At 41.7% G+C, this 19571-nt stretch overlaps 1 protein-coding gene across 7 annotated transcripts in view; it reads left to right on the top strand.

The window, feature by feature from the left end:
* The first annotated feature begins 368 nt into the window (after positions 1-368).
* LOC116989504 (guanine nucleotide-binding protein G(I)/G(S)/G(O) subunit gamma-7) overlaps positions 369-19571 on the top strand; it is a 71300-nt gene continuing 52097 nt past the window's right edge. Inside the window, exons 1-3 of one of the 7 annotated variants that reach the window (XM_033046959.1) lie at positions 379-450; positions 999-1060; positions 15518-15577. The gene's annotated coding sequence lies outside the window, so the exon portion shown is untranslated. Of the gene's footprint in view, positions 451-607; positions 1061-1176; positions 1199-2323; positions 2344-15517; positions 15578-19571 lie in introns of those variants that run through there. The other 6 variants (XM_033046961.1, XM_033046965.1, XM_033046963.1 and 3 more) reach the window with 6 other exon arrangements.

Below are 19571 nucleotides of genomic sequence, written 5' to 3' on the forward strand. Positions count from 1 at the left end.
CCCAGCAATTTTGTGTACTCTTGACTCTTAACTTGACTGTTGACCATGTTTGGATTTTAATAAAATTTCCAATGATTTCACTGCTTGTACATCTATGCATTATCTGGTATCAAGATCCTCCCTCACTCTTGGTGTAATTGCAGCGTCTTCCAACTCTGTACAGTTTTTAATTCAGATTGGCTGGGCATTTTTATCAATCAGCCTGAGGGGGAGGGGGAGGGGGGGGGGGGGGGGGGGCCTGGGCCACAGCCTAACCTGCTGGGCAAAGACTGGCGCCTCTGTTGCCCCGCCTCCAGAGCCCACGACCATTGGCTGCCATCCGGATCACCCGCCCTTGGGATTGGCAAAGGTGGATGTCAGTCAGGGCGGGGCGGGCGAGTTTTCCGGTGTGAAGATTGGTTGGTTCTGGGCTCTCTGGTTGGGTCTCGTGCGAGGCTTTAAACCCAAGGGGTAAGTGCGCGCGCGGGGCGAGCGACGGTTGGGGCGGTTATTTGTGGGGGGTGGGGAAGGGGGTGGTGGGGGGGGAGAGAGAGAGAAGGGGGGGAGGTGAGGGGAGAGAGGAGGGTGGAGGGAGAGGGGGAGAGAGAGAGAGAGAGGGGGGAGAGATAGAGAGGGGGGAGAGAGAGAGAGAGAGTAGTGGTCGTTGCCATGGGCAACCCGTCAGGACGACGGGCGAAACGATGTCGGTGCCGAGGCGTGTTTTCAATGGGAGGGGAAATGGTTGAAGGAGACGGAGGGGGGTGTGGCACGAAGCGCACACAAACACACATGCATGTGTGCACACACACACACACACACACACACATACACACATACACACACACACACACAGTGGGGTGAGTTATTTCCAAACTCTTCTGCCCCAGTTTATAACTGGTGAGGTGTGAAGTGCACCCCCCCCCCCCCCCCCCAGTGCAGCGAGAGCGCAATTTGCAGCCTGTGGCTGAGGCCCCAGTTGACGGCTGGTGGGCTTCAACTTGCTGCTTTCTATTATTAAGAATCGAGGGTCCTCTCAACACCGGAGCATCCGCGTGAAGGCAGAGACCGGCCGAACTCTCAGGCAAGCAACCAATTCAGCAAGCATTTTGTTTTTAGCTATTTATTTGGTGTTTGTGCAGATTGTATGGTGAAATTGTAGCTGTTTTTGTTTAAACGCAGAATGATTGAACTCCGTCTAGGATATCGTGGGCGTTGAACGGTTCGTTCGTTACAAATTTCATAGAGGTGTTTACAATCAGATTGTACTGCCGTGTTATGGGACGCTGGATCAGTATGCCAGCCTTTTGAGTTGCAGTACAATATAGAGGTTTTGGCATAAAAATGTGGAACTGTGTATGGTTTAATTTGGATGCGATTGATTTGTTTTGGGACATTTCTAATTAATGAATACTGCATTACTGTTGACAGGAGTGCATTAAAGCCTGTTTATTATAAGAATAAGTCAATTAAATATTTTATTAGTTACTTGTATGTATTATGCCTCAATCCTAGAATATTTGTACTGACATGTCATCAATAATTCTCAGATATAAATAACGGTTATGTAAATGTCCTTTCTGATGGAAAAAAAATGGAAATTAAAGAAATATGATTTTTTAAAATCTAATGCTGCAAGCCCTGATAGATGAGTGTCAGCAGGATATATCTGATAGTTGTTCGTAACACAACAAAAACGTCACTTAGTATTGCATTACTATATACCAGATATCACATTTGGTCTGTATTCATTTTAGTTGGCATTGCTGTTGGGTGTGTCTCCTTATTTTCAAATGTGTGTTTGGGTGTCACATTTTGTTTACATACTTGTGAACTGTTTTGGGGTATTTTATTTCATTTAAAATTGGCATGTATAAACTACATTTAATATCAATGCTGCAATTAGTCTAGGTGTGGCTCTAGGTGTGGCTGGGAAAGGATGAGAAGTGATTTCCTGCTTTGCATTGTTGTTTAGTGACCTTTTTGTAGGGAAGTGTATGTGTGACTAGAACAAGCAGAACAACCAAGAAGAAAAAAGTTACTTTTTGGGTCAAGTAACAAGAGGACTACTGGAGTGAGTTCCTTCTGGACTGAGAAAAAAAAATCTAAAAATGATTGCAAGGGCCAACTAAAAAAAATTGCTGTTTTTTTTTCCCCTTTTTCCTTCCGCCCACAATATTTAATATGTAAAAGAATATGTGATTCTGTTCTATTCTGTTTGTAGTTTGTTTGTTTTTTGCACAAAGTCCGCGAGCATTGCCACTTTTCATTTCACTGCACATCTCGTATTTGTATGTGACGAATAAACTTGACTTGACTTGACTTGAACTAATCGGTGGGATCAAATGTCCTCTGTAAACCCTAAAGGTCAATATCATCTGGCTGTTAAGGGCCTGTCTCACTGTACGAGGTAATTCAAGAGTTGTCCCGAGTTTTCCCCTGATTCGAACTCGTACGAGTAACGGTAGGTACATGAGGAAATCTGGTAAACTCGTGACGTTTTTTCAACACTGAAAAATGTCCACGAGAAAAAAAAATACCCGTAATGAAAAAATTTGTTACTTTACACTCGTACGAGCCGCTACGAGACATCCACAAACTCCTACGGACCCGCTACGGACATTCTCCGAGTTCGAATCAGGGGAAAATTCGGGAGAACTCATAAAATTACCTCGTGCAGTGGGACAGGCCCTTTAAGTGAAACGTGATAGTTTCCTTCAACTTGTCATTTATTCCCTATTGTGTGTACCATACATGCAATTTGCTGTATTACTCACACTGACTTAAATATGTGAATATTTATCATGCACCTCCTATCAATATTGATATTACAGCAGCCCTTGATATCCCTTTCTGAAAAAAATGTGCCTTTACTTATTTACATTTCATAGTATTCTGAGTCTGAAGAAGCGCCTCAACCCGAAACGTCACCCATTCCGTCTCTCCAGAGATGCTGCCTGTCCCGCTGAGTTACTCCAGCATTTTGTGTCTACCTTCATAGTATTGCAAGTACTTTCATAATTGAAATAAAATTTGCAATCGTTTTAATTTTGCTACAATTGTATTGATTTTCTTGATTTGTATCAAGCGATACCCCATTCTGTTTCTTGTAATGTCCATAACACCAAATTGAAATGCACGACTAAAATGTGTGTGTTTAAGTAATTTCTGTAACAGTCATTATACTTGTATTTGTGTATAACATCAATTTGGTGCAGCTAATCAATTGTAAGTCTCAAATTTATTGCTGTCCAATTAACTTATGTGACTACTACAAAATGTTACATGCATTCAACTGAATTTTTTTTCTTTCCTTTCTGCCACCCCCAGTCAAGATAATTTGTTAGGTTATCTGCTCGTAGATATGCAACACTGTGAGGTGTTTGAACCCTCATAAGCCAGGGATTCCTTTTAAACAATAAGGGTTCAGCATTAAGTTGAATGTCTCCATTATATTTCGGATGAGAAAACTCCATCTTGTTAAATGTGCTGAAATGGACAACTGATATTTTTTTCCCCTGGGCAAAAGCTATTTGTCACGCTGAAGACCCCCTAAATAGCATGTCTGGTTTAATTAATATCTAGGGTAAAGCAAGTAGCAGTGTTCTTAATGTAGCCTTTATCAAATAATTTTTTGTTTTCGCAAGAATATTGACCCTGTGTTCTGAATTCAAAGATATTGGAATTTTGAAACTTTTCTGATTCATAGAAAAGTTGCTTGTTTCATCAAAATAAGATTTAAATGGAGGTTTTCAGTACCCCGTGTGATGAGAATAGTGCTTATGGCTGGCATATGTGGTGTTGAGTCAGAAATAACTGCAGATGCGGGTAAAATCGAAGGTAGACACAAAATGCTGGAGTTACTCAGCATCAATGGAGAGAGTGAATGGGTGACGTTTCGGGTCTTGCAGACTGATGTCAGGGGAGGGGGCTGGATAAAGATAGAATGTACGCGGACAGTAAGACTAGTGGGAGAACTGGAAAGGGGAAGGAGAGAGAAAAAACAAGGGCTATCTGAAGTTAGAGAAGTCAATGTTCATACCGCTGGGGTGTAAACTACCCAAGCGAAATATGAGGCGCTGTTCCTCCAATTTGCGCTGGGCCTCATTCTGACAATGGAGGCCCCGGCCAGAAAGGTCAGATTGGGAATTGGAGGGGGAATTCAAGTGCTGGGCCATCGGGAGATCAGATAGGTTATGACGGACTGAGCGAAGGTGTTCAGCAAAACAATCGCCGAGCCTATGCTTGGTCTTGCCGATGTAGAGAAGTTGACACCTGGAACAGCGGATACGGTAGATGAGGTTGGAGGGGGTGCAAGTGAACCCCTGCCTTGCTTTTTATCTCTCCATCCCCTTCCCAGTTATCTCACTAGTTTTACTGTCTCCTCCTACATTCTATCTTTGTCCCGCCCCCCTCCCCTGACATCAGTCTGAAGAAGGTCTCGACCCGAAACGTCGCCCATTCCTTCTCTCCATAGATGCTGCCTCACCCGCTGAGTTACTCCAGCATTTTGTCTGTGTTCTGTATTGACTTGGGCGCATAGATGACATAAAATCTTTGCTTAATAGTTGTACTTTTGTTTTAGTATGATTCTTCAATGGAATTATCCAGTCATGAAACAAAGGGATGGATGCAGGGACTGAGAGGAGGAATCTTGGGCTTTAACTTCTAACTATTTTTTATCTTAGATACATCAAAACCTAAACTCCTGTACTTTTACAACTATCTTCATTATGCTTGATATATAAGTGAAGCCATACCTGGTTAGAACACTACCTGGGTAATATCAAAATGTTTGTTTCAATCTTGCTCAGTACTGTTTTTGTCTTTAGATGTCCATTCGAGCAGCTACCAGAATTTACTATTTTTAGTCATGTTCAAATATAGTGCTGTATTTGTAACAAATACACAGCTTGTATTTATTTAGTTCATGTCTCTTCGCTTAGCATTACAAACTATATTAATGAAACTCTTGTGATGAGCTGAATTTGAGGGTATATTATGGCTGTAAATTCTTTCAGAAATTCATTGTATTCATTTCTCATTTCTCTTTATATGTGTGCCACTTAATTTCTAGATTTGAGAAACAACTGCTCCTCAGTTGTCAGCCAGTATCTCAATCTGTGACTTGGTTAGTTAATATTGATAGTTTGAGATGGATTGAATTATGATCCTGTTGGCAACAGCTGTCCATGTGTGCATTTCCTATCAGAGATTACAGTCACTTCTCTTTCCTCCATCCCCTACCCTTGGTCAGTGAAGGTGACACCCACAATACTTTGCATACTAGAAAACTGTTTGCATCCCAATTTCCAGAACACGGAGCCATGACATCCTTACATACAATGGGAAATATCAATTGATGAAAAACATCTTGTTCTCATGAAATTTGAGTTTTTATTCCATATGGGTTTTTTTTGGAAGTTTATGCATTATTGGTGTTTATGCAGCCAAGGTTTACTCGTTTAATTCCTGGGATGAATGGAGTGACAATTAAAGATTTACCAGATTGGGGCTATAATCGTTCGAGTAAAAAGAGTGAAAATTAATGTTGAAATTTTTGGAGGGGGGTGATTTACCATTTGAGTGGTAAGAGGTTTTCCCCCTCGTGAGGAGAATCTGGAATAAGGATGGGGCATATGGATCGCCAATTTCAGTTGGAAACAAGGCCAAAAAATTATGGTTTAGAATCTGGCCCGAGAGCCTGACTGGCCACCACAACCATCCCTATTTCTTTGAGTACTTACTGTCTAGGATACAGCACCCAGGGTACTAATGGTAACATTTTCACTTGGAGTATTTAAAAGGAATTGGATAAGTATCAGAGGGAGGATTGGGGGTTGCATCGAACTACTTCGGACGGGCCGTGAACATAGAAAATAGGTGCAGGAGTAGGCCATTCAACCCCTCGAGGCAGCACCGCCATTCAATATGATCATGGCTGATCATCCAGAATCAGTACCCCGTTCCTGCCTACTCCTTATATCCCTTGATTCCATTAGTCAGAGCTATATCCAACACTCTCTTGAATACATCCAGTGAATTGGCCTCCACTGCCTTCTGTGGCAGAGAATTTCACAGATTCACAACTCTCTGGGCGAAAAAGTTTTTCCTCATCTCGGTCCTAAATGGCCTACCCCTTCTTCTTAAACTGTGGTTCCTGGTTCTGGACTCTCCCAACATTGGGAACATTTTTCCTGCAATCTGTGATTCGCAGAACTTGATCAGTTACATGCTGTCCTGTGGCTTCCAGATAAATTAACGGTAAATCTGTTCTATGTTAATCATACGAATCAGAAGCAGAGGTATTAGTGAAGGCTAGGCAGTCTCGTCACTACCTTGGCTATATGACCTTGCTATTGAGTGAGACAATTTCTTCCCTGTCTGGAGATTTAAGATTGAGCTATGATAAGTTCTTATGACGACATTTTACTTTTCATTCTTCGTATTCCTTTTGCTCTAAGAAACAAATTCATAACACAATTTAAAAGGTATCAGCAGCTGGTCTGAGAGAGGTTAACCAGATCATTGTATAGCTTGAATCATTTAGTTAACGTTTTATTTTTCTTGCAATTTAAGGCAGAACTCTAGGCTTAATGTCCTATTTACTTGCATCTAAATCTTTCTTGCAGCAGATATCGACATACAAGTCGGCCTGATTGCGGCATTATGAAATCTCTAATAGCAGAATTTGTTGTCCAAATGCTCTATATAGCCAGCTGAATGTTTAAAGATGTACATTTTTTTTTGTCTATAATGAGATATTGCTTAAAACTTTTATTACTGGAGCATGCTTTAAATAAGTAACAATTCACCAGTCATGCAATTCCATGCTTTTTATTTTCTTCTGCCTCTTTGCACAGAATTGTGCCCAAGATATGGTAACTCTCCTGGATTTCTCTTGTTGCTAGGAGATTACTTCCTCAGAACTCAGCAGATTTCTGAGTATTTGAGTATAGGAGCAGGGAGGTTCTACTGCAGTTGTACAGGGTCTTGGTGAGACCACACCTGGAGTATTGCGTACAGTTTTGGTCTCCAAATCTGAGGAAGGACATTATTGCCATAGAGGGAGTGCAGAGAAGGTTCACCAGACTGATTCCTGGGATGTCAGGACTGTCTTATGAAGAAAGACTGGATAGACTTGGTTTATACTCTCTAGAATTTAGGAGATTGAGAGGGGATCTTATAGAAACTTACAAAATTCTTAAGGGGTTGGACAGGCTAGATGCAGGAAGATTGCTCCCGATGTTGGGGAAGTCCAGGACAAGGGGTCACAGCTTAAGGATAAGGGGGAAATCCTTTAAAACCGAGATGAGAAGAACTTTTTTCACACAGAGAGTGGTGAATCTCTGGAACTCCCTGCCACAGAGGGTAGTCGATGCCAGTTCATTGGCTATATTTAAGAGGGAGTTAGATGTGGCCCTTGTGGCTAAGGGGATCAGAGGGTATGGAGAGAAGGCAGGTACGGGATACTGAGTTGGATGATCAGCCATGATCATATTGAATGGTGGTGCAGGCTCGAAGGGCCGAATGGCCTACTCCTGCACCTAATTTCTATGTTTCTATGTTTCTAACCTCTAAGTAACAATGCAAGTACAGAAACTACTGTTAAACAACTGGAACTTTAGATATGTGACATTGAAGCAAAATATAGTTGTGTGAGTGATATTAATTCAAATTATCCTCCCAACCTAAAGATAAATGTTAAACTTGGACAGTTAGTTGCTGGGTTTGGTCATTAGAACATCCTGTTGAAAGTGTATTGCTTCAGACTAAAAATAATATCAGTAAAATTCGCTTTCTGGCAACTAAAGAATTATTTTAAATATTCACTGAACTGTCAAGGTATGGTTCTAACATTTATATAAACAAACATGTACAGGTCACCCTCCCCTCCAAGTTATAGAGAGGTTGTAGTTTCCTAGAAAACTGTCTATAATCATAAATTGTTTATAATTCAAAACACTTTCTGATTGAATCCCATCTCATAAGTGAACATACTTTTCTATGGGATGTTTGTTTTTCCCTCGAATGTAATGACTACCTTAGATGCTGGTTTATGGAGGTGGGGGGGGGGGGGGGCACTTAAGAGATTGCTTAGGAAATTGACTATGCAAACCTCTTAAGCGGCCTACAGCTATGTCAAATTCCTTATTTTAAAAACACGTAAATTTCAAGGCTAAAATCCAGTCGAATTTAAAGGGCCTTTTGTAGCAATGTTACAAAATTTTGAGATTTAAAAAATCAAGTCTGCAACTTATCCCATCAGATAAAGCATAAAAATAAGTTTAATTTGACACCTAATTCACTTTCATATCTCAAGTATTTAAAAAGTTATAGCCATTTTCATTCTGGGAAATGAGCATCTTGTTCCCTATTGATTTTCTATGGACATAACAAAAAAGCTGTGATCGTGAACAGTCAAAAGCCCATAACTTTCTTAAAAATTAAGAGAACTGAATGAAATTTTCAGTTATCATAGATTGAAGCATTCTGAAACAAATATAAAATAATCTTACTTGGATGACCTGAAATTAAAGCATATAATTAGTTAGTTACCTAATTGTAGCTAATTTCAGACTTCAATTACTAGATCTAAACATCTATCCATTTCTTAATAAATGATTAACATTTTTAAATAGCCTAAATGTCCAAATAATATTCACAAATAATTCACAATAAAACATGATTTTAAAATCTCATTTACATTAATTTATAGGCCAAATGGAAGGAATTCAGTGTTCAATTGCTGTAAATAAATGCCCATTTTAAATCAGCTTTCCAGTGGGTCCCTGTGGAACGCGCTGGTTTAGAACGTTCACATTGCGGTAGATTTGTGCCCCCAAATGCCGAGAAAAATACTGCGGGATATAATGGGCCCAAAATGAGCTACTCGCAATATTAAACTTTGTATAAAGGGATCTTTAGAAGCCCTTTTTAATGTAAAAATATACAACTTACCTTCTGTGGTTTGCTTTATGAGACCCTGCGGTTGCTGGTGGTCGCGGGTTTAGAAATTGATTTTTAAACTACTATAACTATTATACGAGGCCTTTAAAACTAATAATAGCTTTTGCGACGGGGTCTTCCAGCGATTTTTCGTTAATAATTAACTAGGCTGAACATCTTCGATTTGAACAGCCTAGAGAAAATCGCGTTTTAAACCCGCCCCCTCTAAACGGCGCCAAAGTCGCGCACGCGGGCTGGGACAGATTTTCAGCGACGCTTCAGGTAGGCTTTGCAACATACCTACCTTTTGGGTTCAGTGATTACATTGTAACACTTGTTTGATTATTCTACTCAACTATTGGATTTGATGCTTTTCAGATTTGAATGTTTTAGAGCATGAGGTAGAGAAAGAACAATGGTAGCCGATGGGAATTACATTCAGCCCTTTATACTGGGCTCTTTTAAAATGGTTTACGTTAACTATAAATTTACATCGCCAATTTTTAAATAATTAAAAATATAAAATATCAAATTTATATTTTGAAATACTTAATGGCAGAAAATTGGCTAGGTTAAAGCTTCTGCTCCAAAAGCAGTTCATATTTTGGTTAGATTTTCCCCAGCATTTTCTATTTGTGATTTCTAACACGGCATTTAGCTGGTGAATTTGTGTAAATCAATTTTAAGCATATTTTTCTGTAGTTTTGACGAAGCTTCTCTAATTTTAACATATTTAGTGATTTGGCTGTGAATTGCTGTATTCAACACTACAATTCCATACACTAATCCCATTCAATGTATGTATTGCATTCTGTCTTGTGCTTATCACTAGCTCCCCAAAGAGGTGAGATTTAAGTACTACATCTTTATATTTGACTTTGGCCATACAATTCATAATTCTGTTACTGGGTTAAAAGCTCATTTATTTATCTTATTTGAATGGCAATTTTTATCATTTAGACAAACGTCTCATCATATGTGAACTTTAAAGTTATTCACTGTCTAAATGGTAACCTATGATTATGTTGTGTGATGGCACCCTCTATTGTGCACGCAGGGAACAGGCACTTGTGATTACAATATGAAATAACAAGATTGGCATCACAAGCTGTTGGGGAAAGCTGAGGGAAAGGTGATGCTGACATGTAGCTAAGGATTTGAAAAGTTCCAAGTGTTGAAATTAAAAACTGGAAATGCTCAATAGGTCAGGCAACATAAGTGGGCAAAGAATGTAGGAAAGAACTGCAGCTGTTGGTTTACACTGAAGATAGACACAAAATGCTGGAGTAACTCAGCGGGACAGGCTTTGACAGGCAAAGACTACGTTTCAGATCAATGAACCTTCATTGGAATTCAAAGTGGCTAAGAAAGCCGGCAACTGACATTCATCACCAAGCTGTTTCAGGCACAAGAAGTTGTGGTTGATTCTCGAAGTTCACAATCCATAGTGATTTTTTTTAAATGATAAAGTCAAGTGTTCAGGATATCTTGTTGCAGGGTACAAGAACAATAGTTTACCCAGTGGATAGAGTATCTTTGGAGAGCTGTGGAGCCTCACATTTAATATGGAGATTAGGTAAATGTGGATTTGTAAATTAGGCATGTGGATTTGTCTTTGTAGGAATGTGACATTGAAGTAATAGATGAGCAATGATCTTGCTGAATGGCAGACAAAGGGCAGAATGGTCTTTACCCAAGTTCTAGTCATTGTCTCATCCCTGTGGGGAGATTGACGTGCCTTGTCTGGCCCAGGTAAATACGAGAGCTGTAGGCAGAAATTCTGGATGATGAAACAGGCCTGGCCTGATACAGATTGTTATTAATTATCAGTAGTTTAACTAAGTCCTTATCTGGCATTATCGCTGTGCTTAAAGTTGACAAATTGTGAAATCTATAGATTACGGTCTCAGTTAAATCTCGAATAATATTATTGTAGTGAGTTCCTTTTGTTAATGTTCTTATGGATGTTTTTGTACAATAATTTTGAAGGAAGGAAACTTGGATAAAATATGAAAGTAATGTCAATGCTGGGTGTATATCTTTGGACTTGCAATAATAAATCTTTCCTCACTGGATCGAATATAAAAGTGGAAGTTGCATATGTTTGGAATTGATCAAACCTTGTATTTAGTGTGACTGGTTATAGTATGTTTATATTTCCTCGTTCATCTCATAGATGGTGTTGAGAATAATCCCCTGATTGATCTCTGGGTAAAATTGGCTACTGCTGGTTTTAACAATTGGACAGTGTGAGGTGAAAATTTTTCATCAGTTCCATCCTCGATTGGCATTATGGTAGACTTCAGATCATGATCTACCTTGATATACAGTTTGGTCTGAGCCCTGTGAGGGCTAGTGCAAGTCTACAACTGCAGATTCCAAAGGAATGAGGCTGAATGGAGAGTTTGCTTTGCAAAATAGTAAGACTTCTTGGCACAGGAGGAGCCCATTCAGTTCAATAAGTGGCTGAAGATGCAGTGAACCACCTTTTGCATAGTTCCTGGAAATTTTGCTGATGCTTCAGTTCTCAAAATTAACCAACTGTGGCAGAGTTTCAGTTGGGTATTAATTGATGGCATTTTGCAAAGCATGTGATGTGAAGTTGTTCCTAATTTTGCTATGATGGTTGAAGCACGATGCATCGAATGATGACGCCACAAAAAAGGTAGATAATTTCATTGATAACTTGGTTTAGTCTGTCTTGTGGTCTTTATACTCGGGTTGGTGAAATCAACTGTTGCATCAGAAAATTATAGCTGCCATTTGTTTACCTTAACATCGAATGTCTGCAGCCTTTCTTGGCCTGTGAGTGGCAGGCATAGTTGATTCCATAATAGTCAATATAGATTCAGCTGTAGGATAGAAAATATATGTGAGATGTAAAGCACCATGAGTTTATTTAAATAAGTATTTGGTGATTGAAGAAGGCAATCAAAAACCAATTACAAAACATCACTGATCGGGGCTACGGATGCTTTGTCCACTGACCCGGACACCCCGCGAGTCTCCCACAGCGATTCCACTGACCCTTGCCACTCTACCGCCCACCAGCGGGCCGCAGCCGTCACCTTACCTGAGTTCCAGGCCGGCAGACTCTGACAGCATGTGGTCTGATTCTGCTGGGTCCTACTGCTCCCCCTCTCCTACAGGGAACCTCAGTGTGAGTACCGCTTGTTCTTCCCCTTCCCCTTTCAACCAGGCGGTCCCAGCTACTCCCCACCCATACAATAATACCCATGCCCCCCTCCTCTCTGAACACCCACCAGACATCGCCTCGGCCTCCATCTACTCACCTGCCCCCCACCCCCCACCCCTGTCTTGTCTTCACCATCCCCCCTGACCTCTCCTTTTCTGATACAGAAAGATCTGTCCTCAGAGGCCACACCTTTGTTCCTATCCGCCCCCCACCTCAACGGATTCCATGCCCGCCACGACGTAGAGCTTTTCTTCCATCACCTCCGCCTTCGTGCCTTTTTCTATGGGAAGGAAAATCGGGCAGGGCTGAGGAACAATAAGGTTGGAGGCTTTGGAGGGCAGTCAGCCGGAAGTAATGAAATCTGAAATGGCGTGTGATATTAAGTCCCGATGCTCGTCTGTGGGATCATGGTCTAGGGATAAGTAGAAGGTGTCCGAGAGTTGTTGCCTGGCCTCATCCCGGTAGGGGTCAGCGCGCCAGACTACCACAGCACGTCCCTTGTCGGCCGGTTTGATTATAACGTCGGGGTTGCTGCAGAGTGAGCGAAGGGCTGTATGTTGAGGGGGGGGGGGGGGCGGGATGGGTAGAGTAGGTGAGGGGAGTGGAAAAGTTGAGACGGTTGATATGATGCAGTTGGAAATAAAAAGGTTTAAAGTGGGTAGAGGGCCATCTGCAGGAGTCCAAGAGGATGGGAACCAGTGGAGACCTGAGAAAGGGTCATCACTGGGTGGTTCCTCAGCCCTGCCCGATTTTATCTTCTCCCAAAATCCACAAACAGAACTTCCCTGGCAGATCCATTGTTTCTGCTTGTTCATGTCCCACTGAATTAATTTCCACATACCTCAACTCCATCTATTCCACCCTGGTCCAATCCCTCCATACCTATGTCCAAGACACCTCGCACGCCCTTCGTCTCTTCAATGACTTTCCTTTTCCTGGCCCCCACTACCTCATCTTTACTATGGATGTTCAGTCACTCCACACTACCATCCCCCACCAGGAAGGTCGTAAAGCCCTCTGTTTCTTCCTGGACCGTAGAAACAGCCATTTTCTGTCTACTTATACTCTCCTCCGCCTAGCTGAGCTGGTCCTTACCCATAACAACTTCTCCTTCATCTCCTCCCACATCATCCAAATCCAAGGCTATGGGCACTCGCATGGGCCCCAGCTATGCCTGCCGCTTTGCAGAGTACGTCGAACAATCACTGTTCCAGACATACACTGGCCCATCCCCGAACTCTACCTCCACTACAATGACTACTGCATCGGTGCTACCTCCTGCACCCATGCAGAACTCACTGACTTCATTAACTTCACGACTAATTTCCATCCTGCACTCAAATTCACTTGGACCATCTCCGACATCTCCCTACCATTTCTAGATCTCATCGTCTTCATCACGGGAGATGGACTATCGGCTGACATCTATTATTAACCCACTGACTCTCACAGCTATCTGGACTACACTTCTTCCCGCCCTGCTTCCTGTAAAGACTATCCCCTACACCCAATTCCTTCATCTATGCCACATCTGCGCCCAAGATGCGGTGTTTCATACCAGGTCATTGTAGATGTCCTCATTTTTAAGGAACGGCAGTTTCCCTCTTCCATTATAGATGAGGGTCCCTCTAGGGTCTCCTCGATATCCGCAGTTCTGTTCTTGCACCCCCTCCCCCCATTCGTAACAAGGACAGAGTCCCCCTTGTTCTCGCATTCCACCCCATCAGCCGTCGCATACAGCACATAATCCTCCGACATTTTCGCCATCTCCAACGGGATCCCACTACTAGCCACATCTTCCCATCGCCAACCCTTTCCGCTTTCCGCAGAGACCATTCCCTCCACAACTCCCTCATCAACTCGTCCTTTCCCACCCAAACCACTCCCTCCCCAGATACTTTCCCCTGCAATCACAGGAGATGCAACGCCTGTCCCTATACTCCCCCCTCGACTCAGTCCAAGGACACCGACAGTCTCTTCAGGTGAGGCGGAGGTTCACTTGCAACTCCTGCAACCTCATCTACTGTATCTGCTGTTCCAGATATGGACTCCTGTATAGGGGGGTTGCAGTAAGGTCACTGGGTTATAGGGCTCGACGCATGGAGCCGCTAAATCCAACTGGAAGACATCCGTAACTTCCGGTATATGTTATTAATGCTAGAAACGCGTACTTTCCTACCTGTTTAAAAACCGCCAAAATGTTGAATTTTTGCACCGAAAAAAATTGGGAGTCGGGGTAAGTGTGAGAGACATGTACCCAACTTTAGAATTCCAAACGTGAAGCGAAATGAAGGTCTAGGGAAGCGAGAACTGAAGGGACTACAGCAGCTAAAGTGCTTGGTAAACATTGAAAATATTGGGAATTATCGCGTTTGCTCACTGTATTTCATCAAGTAAGGCATTATTTGTGTTTTTTCTTGATTCCTTTGGTATCTAAAAATTCTCAGAAGTGATAAATCTGGCTGTAAATTTTTCTGAGTCCGCCTGATCTCCCGGTTGCTACCGATGCGTTGTCCACAGTTCTCTGACCAGTCTTACAAGGCTCCAAATACATTTTATCTCTGTACTGCACACTCCCCTGACATCAGTCTGAAGAAGGGTCTCGACCCGAAACGTCACCCATTCCTTCTCTCCAGAGATGTTGCCTGCCCCGCTGAGTTACTCCAGCATTTTGTGTCAACCTTTCATTTAAACCAGCACCTACAGTTCTTTCCTACACCTTAAAGTTATTTACTGGTGCTAAATTAGTGTAGCTAGCATGTTTGCAATATGGTGACTTCTGTTGAGAAACTTGTAATTTAATTACGATACTTGGGCGTGAATAGTATTGCAGTATTCACGATAAGAAATCACCAGTGATTTGAATTGAATTTATTCCAACCCTGTATGGCCTGTGGCAGTATATCCTTTACTTAGTCTGGTGTGATTAATGCCATTTGGTAATGGAACTGGGAGTTTGGGATATTCAAAGGTCTTTTTATTGTCACGTGTACCAATTAAGGTACAGTGAAACTCGAATTACCATGCAGCCATCCTAAAAAAAAAGCAACAAAACACAACTACATAAGTTAACATAAACATCTACCAAAGCGGATTCCCCCCATTCCTCGCTGTGATGTAAGGCAATAAAGTCTAATAATCTTCCTCTTTATGCATATGATATTAATGCACAAGTCATGACTCCTGCTCAAAGTACTCATCAGAGAACCCACTGTTGCAGTGTATTGCTTTTAAAAGTGAATAAATAGAATTCAACACTGGCTCTTTATACATGAATAAATGTTGACTTTAAATAACAGTATTGAAGTTCATTTTGTTAAAGTAATCCTTATACATAATTTAAATTCACATTTTTGCTGTAGAAAGTAATTACCGGTAACTTTTTTAAATTTCCAGATACTGTTCATTTCTGTTGGAAGATTACGTAAAACATCAATTCCATTTGGATCAACTAAGGTAAATATTTTGAGTAAAATATGTGGTTCAATTTCTTTTGTTAAAGAAGAACATGTTCACAGTTTTATTCCATTTGAATGGGATTTACTCTTTGTTTTGCTAGTGTTATTTGATTAATCTTGAGCATGGCAACTATCCTGGTGACGATAAAATACCAAACAAGGATATATTGATGTCCTCCATTAAATAGTACCAGAAACCTTGGCTTTGATTGTGTTTCTAATTTTTATTTTTTCAGGGCTGTATTCAATTGCGTATATTATGTTTATATCTCGGAGCAGTCGAGTTTTGCAGTTAAAGGTGATCATTGGCCAATTTTTGAATATGTTGATTTTTGTTGTTGGATGAAATGCCACAAGTGGTCTTCGTGCCTTAAGAGAGAAAATAGATGAGTTCCTATTTCTAGCAATTTGTGGTTTATGTTTGTTGATTGACTTGTCTTTGATGAAACGGGTTATAAAGTGCAGAAACCTACTATTACCTTCATCAGCAGTACCTCCTTGAAAAAATGATTTGCTTTTGAGAGAAGTACACCAGTCATAAGGGATAATAGTCGTTAGCGCAGGGCTGATCATTTTAATTTTAAAAGCATTTAATTGTATATAGGGTGAGCCAAATTTATTCAGGTTTAGTAATTCGCTTGCACTTTGCACTAACGTCCGAGTTGATGAAGTGCTTTGTGAGGCTAGTTATGGCACGTATGAACTCCTAAGCAATAACCTGGATGTATTCTATTTTGCCTACTGCCACAATAAATCAATGTGGGATTGACACAAAATGCTTGAGTAACTCAGCGGGACAGACCCGAAAAGTCACCCATTCCTTCTACCCAGAGATGCTGCCTGTCTCACTGAGTTACTCCAGCATTTTGGGTCTATCTTTGCTGTAAACCAGCTACTGCAGTTCCTTCCTACACAATGAGGGATAGGGTCTTGTCACCCTCTGCTCTGGATTGGACTACTTGGGCAATGAAAACCCACATTTCATGCTGTTACCTGAATGGGGTTACCTAAAATTGGAGAATTTATGTCATTTGAGTTCATGCCATTTGGGTTGTAAGCTACCCAAGTGCAATGTGAGATGCTGTTTCTCCAGTTTGCCTGTGGCTTCACTCTGGCAATGGAGGAGGCCCAGGACAGTGAGATTAGTGTGAAAATGGGTCGGGGAGTAAAAATTGTTCGCAACTGGGACATCCAGTAGGCCTTGGCATACCGAGTGTAGGTGTTCAGCAAAACAGTCGCCAAGTCTATGCTTTGTCTCGCCGATGTACCATAGGCCATATTGGGAACACGGGAACACAGGATGCAGAGATGAGGTTAGAGGAGGTGCATGTGAACCTCTGTCCCACCTAGAATGACTGCAGGGATCCTTAGATGGAGGTGATGGAGATTGTCTTGGGACAGGTGTTGCATCTCCTGCCATTGCAGCGGAATGTACCTGGGTGATTTGAGAAGGGATGAGTGAACCACAGAGTTGTCATAAGGCCACTAGATAGGTGCAGAAGAAGGCCATTCAGCCCATCAAGTCTACTCTGTCATTCAATCATTCTCCTGCCTTTTCCCCATAACCCCTGACACCCGTACTAATCAAGAATCTATCTGTTCCTTAAAAATATCCATTTGCCTCCACAGCCTTCTATGGCAAAGAATTTTGCAAATTCACCACCCTCTGACTAAAGAAATTCCTCATCTCCTTCCTAAAGGAACATCCTTTAATTCTGAGGTTACGACCTCTAGTCCTAGACTCTCCCACTCGTGGAAACATCCTCTCCACATCCACTCTGTCCAAGCCATCCACTATTCAGTACGTTTCAATGAGGTCCCCCCTCAATCTTCTAAACTCCAGCGAGTACAGGTCCGGTGCCATCAAACACTCATCATATGTTAACCCACTCATTCCTGAGATGATTCTTGTACACCTCCTCTGGACCTTCTCCAGAGCAAGCACGTCCTTCTTCAGATATGGTGCCCAAAATTGCTTGTAATACTCCAAATGCAGCCTGACCCGTGCCTTATGGAGCCTCAGCATTACATCGGTGGACACAAAAATGCTGGAGTAACTCGACGGGACAGGCAGCATCTCTGGAGAGAAGGAATGGGTCGAGACCCTTCTTCAGACTGATGTCAGGGGAGTGGACGGAACAAACTGTCTGTCCTGCTGAGTTACTCCAGCATTTTGTCTATCTTTGATTTAAACCAGCGTCTGCAGTTCTTTCTTACACATTTTGTCCGCTCCACTGCAAAATCTCCTCAAGTTATGATTACTTTGAAGAAGTTCTCCTCTCCCCGACGTGAGTTCAACAATGTCCTCTACATTCTATCTTTAGCCTGCCAATTCCCTGACATCAGTCTGAAGAAGGGTCTCGACCCGAAACGTCACCCATTCCATCTAGAGATGCTGCCTGTCCCGCTGAGTTAATCCAGCATTTTGTCTACCTTCGATTTGAACCAGCATCTGCAGTTCTTTCTTACACACTCAGCATTACATCCCTGTTTTTGTATTCTAGCCCTCTTTAAATAAATGCTAGCATTGAGTTTGCCTTCTTTACTACCAAGTTGTGCAGGGAGTGGTCTCTGCAGAAGGTGGGGAAGGGGTGGAAATGGGAAGATGGGTGGAAATGGGATCATGTTGGAGGTGACGGTAATGTCCTAGTATGATGTGTTGGATGCGAAGGTGAGATCTAGGGGAATTCTATCCTTGTTCCTTCTGGAGGGAGGGAAAGCAAGAACGGAACTATGGAACACAGGTTTTACGGGTAAGGTATTCTATGACAGAAGGGGGGGACTACATTTACTAAAGAGAAAAATGTCCCTTGCCTATGCTGACCTATTACCTGCCATGCTTTTTCCTGCCTCTCCCCATTTCCTGCCTCCCCCCATTTCCAGCTCTCTTTTACTTTCTCTTCCCCCCGCCCTCCCAAACACAATCAGTATGAAGTCTTGTCCCAAAACTTTACCTATCCAGAGATGCTGCCTGACCTGCTAAGTTTCCAGCACTTTATCATTTAGTGTGTTAACCAGAAGCTAAAATTCCTTATTTCTCTGTCTTTTTACAATACTGGCACACAATGTGACAAAGGGGGTCAAATTTCAAATTCCTTCAAAAAAGTTGACAAGCACGTTATTGGGCTCCTGACCAATATAGTATCAAAAAATATATAAGAAAATATAGCATATTGATGGCAAGTTTCCGAAAATGGCACCAGATTACACACATACATTTTGTGTAACGGTTGTCGAGTGGTGTCCACCAGTGACCTGGTTGGCACTGTAAGTGCATGTATTTCTTATTCCTTTCTATGTTTATGAATACCACATGGAATAATAAAATTGCAAACACCATTTCCACTTCATTCACCTGATCATGTAGTAGAATACTGCATCCATCTGAGTGGACACCGCAACGCGCGTTACACGATATTACACACAAACGTAGGTTGCGGTATATCCGCAAAGGTTTGGTGTCCCACAAAACAAACATTACATTATTAGAGAAAACCAAGTTATATCCATAGATAGAAAAAATGGCACCTTACCTTATGGATTCGATGGCCGATGATTCATCGGAAAGTTTGATTTGGGATGATTTTTTTAGTAAGTTAATGTCTCCGTAACAGTCGTTGTGGAGCTTCCGGAGGTTGACACGAAGGAATGAAGTTAGCGACTTGGTCGGTACGAAAGATAAACAAGAGACAGTGTTGCCAAATTGAAGATTTTGCTCAGTTTCTTAGTTTTGATGACCAATTTATGCCGCCAAGATTTTTTTTATTGACTTTAAAAAGTTGGAAAATATATCATAAACGGTCGTTGTGTTTTTGACACTACGATGTTTTTGATATATCAAATGTGAATATAAGAAAAATAATTAACTCACCCAAAAATCACCCAAATACCATAGGATACATCATTGGGGTTTGTGTAAAGCAGTAGAGGTTTGGAGCCTCCGTGGTTTAACTTACGGAGGTACCGACCCCAATAACGGTCGTTGTGACAAT

This window comes from Amblyraja radiata, chromosome 29, assembly GCF_010909765.2.
Source record: "Amblyraja radiata isolate CabotCenter1 chromosome 29, sAmbRad1.1.pri, whole genome shotgun sequence".
Taxonomy (NCBI): domain Eukaryota; kingdom Metazoa; phylum Chordata; class Chondrichthyes; order Rajiformes; family Rajidae; genus Amblyraja; species Amblyraja radiata.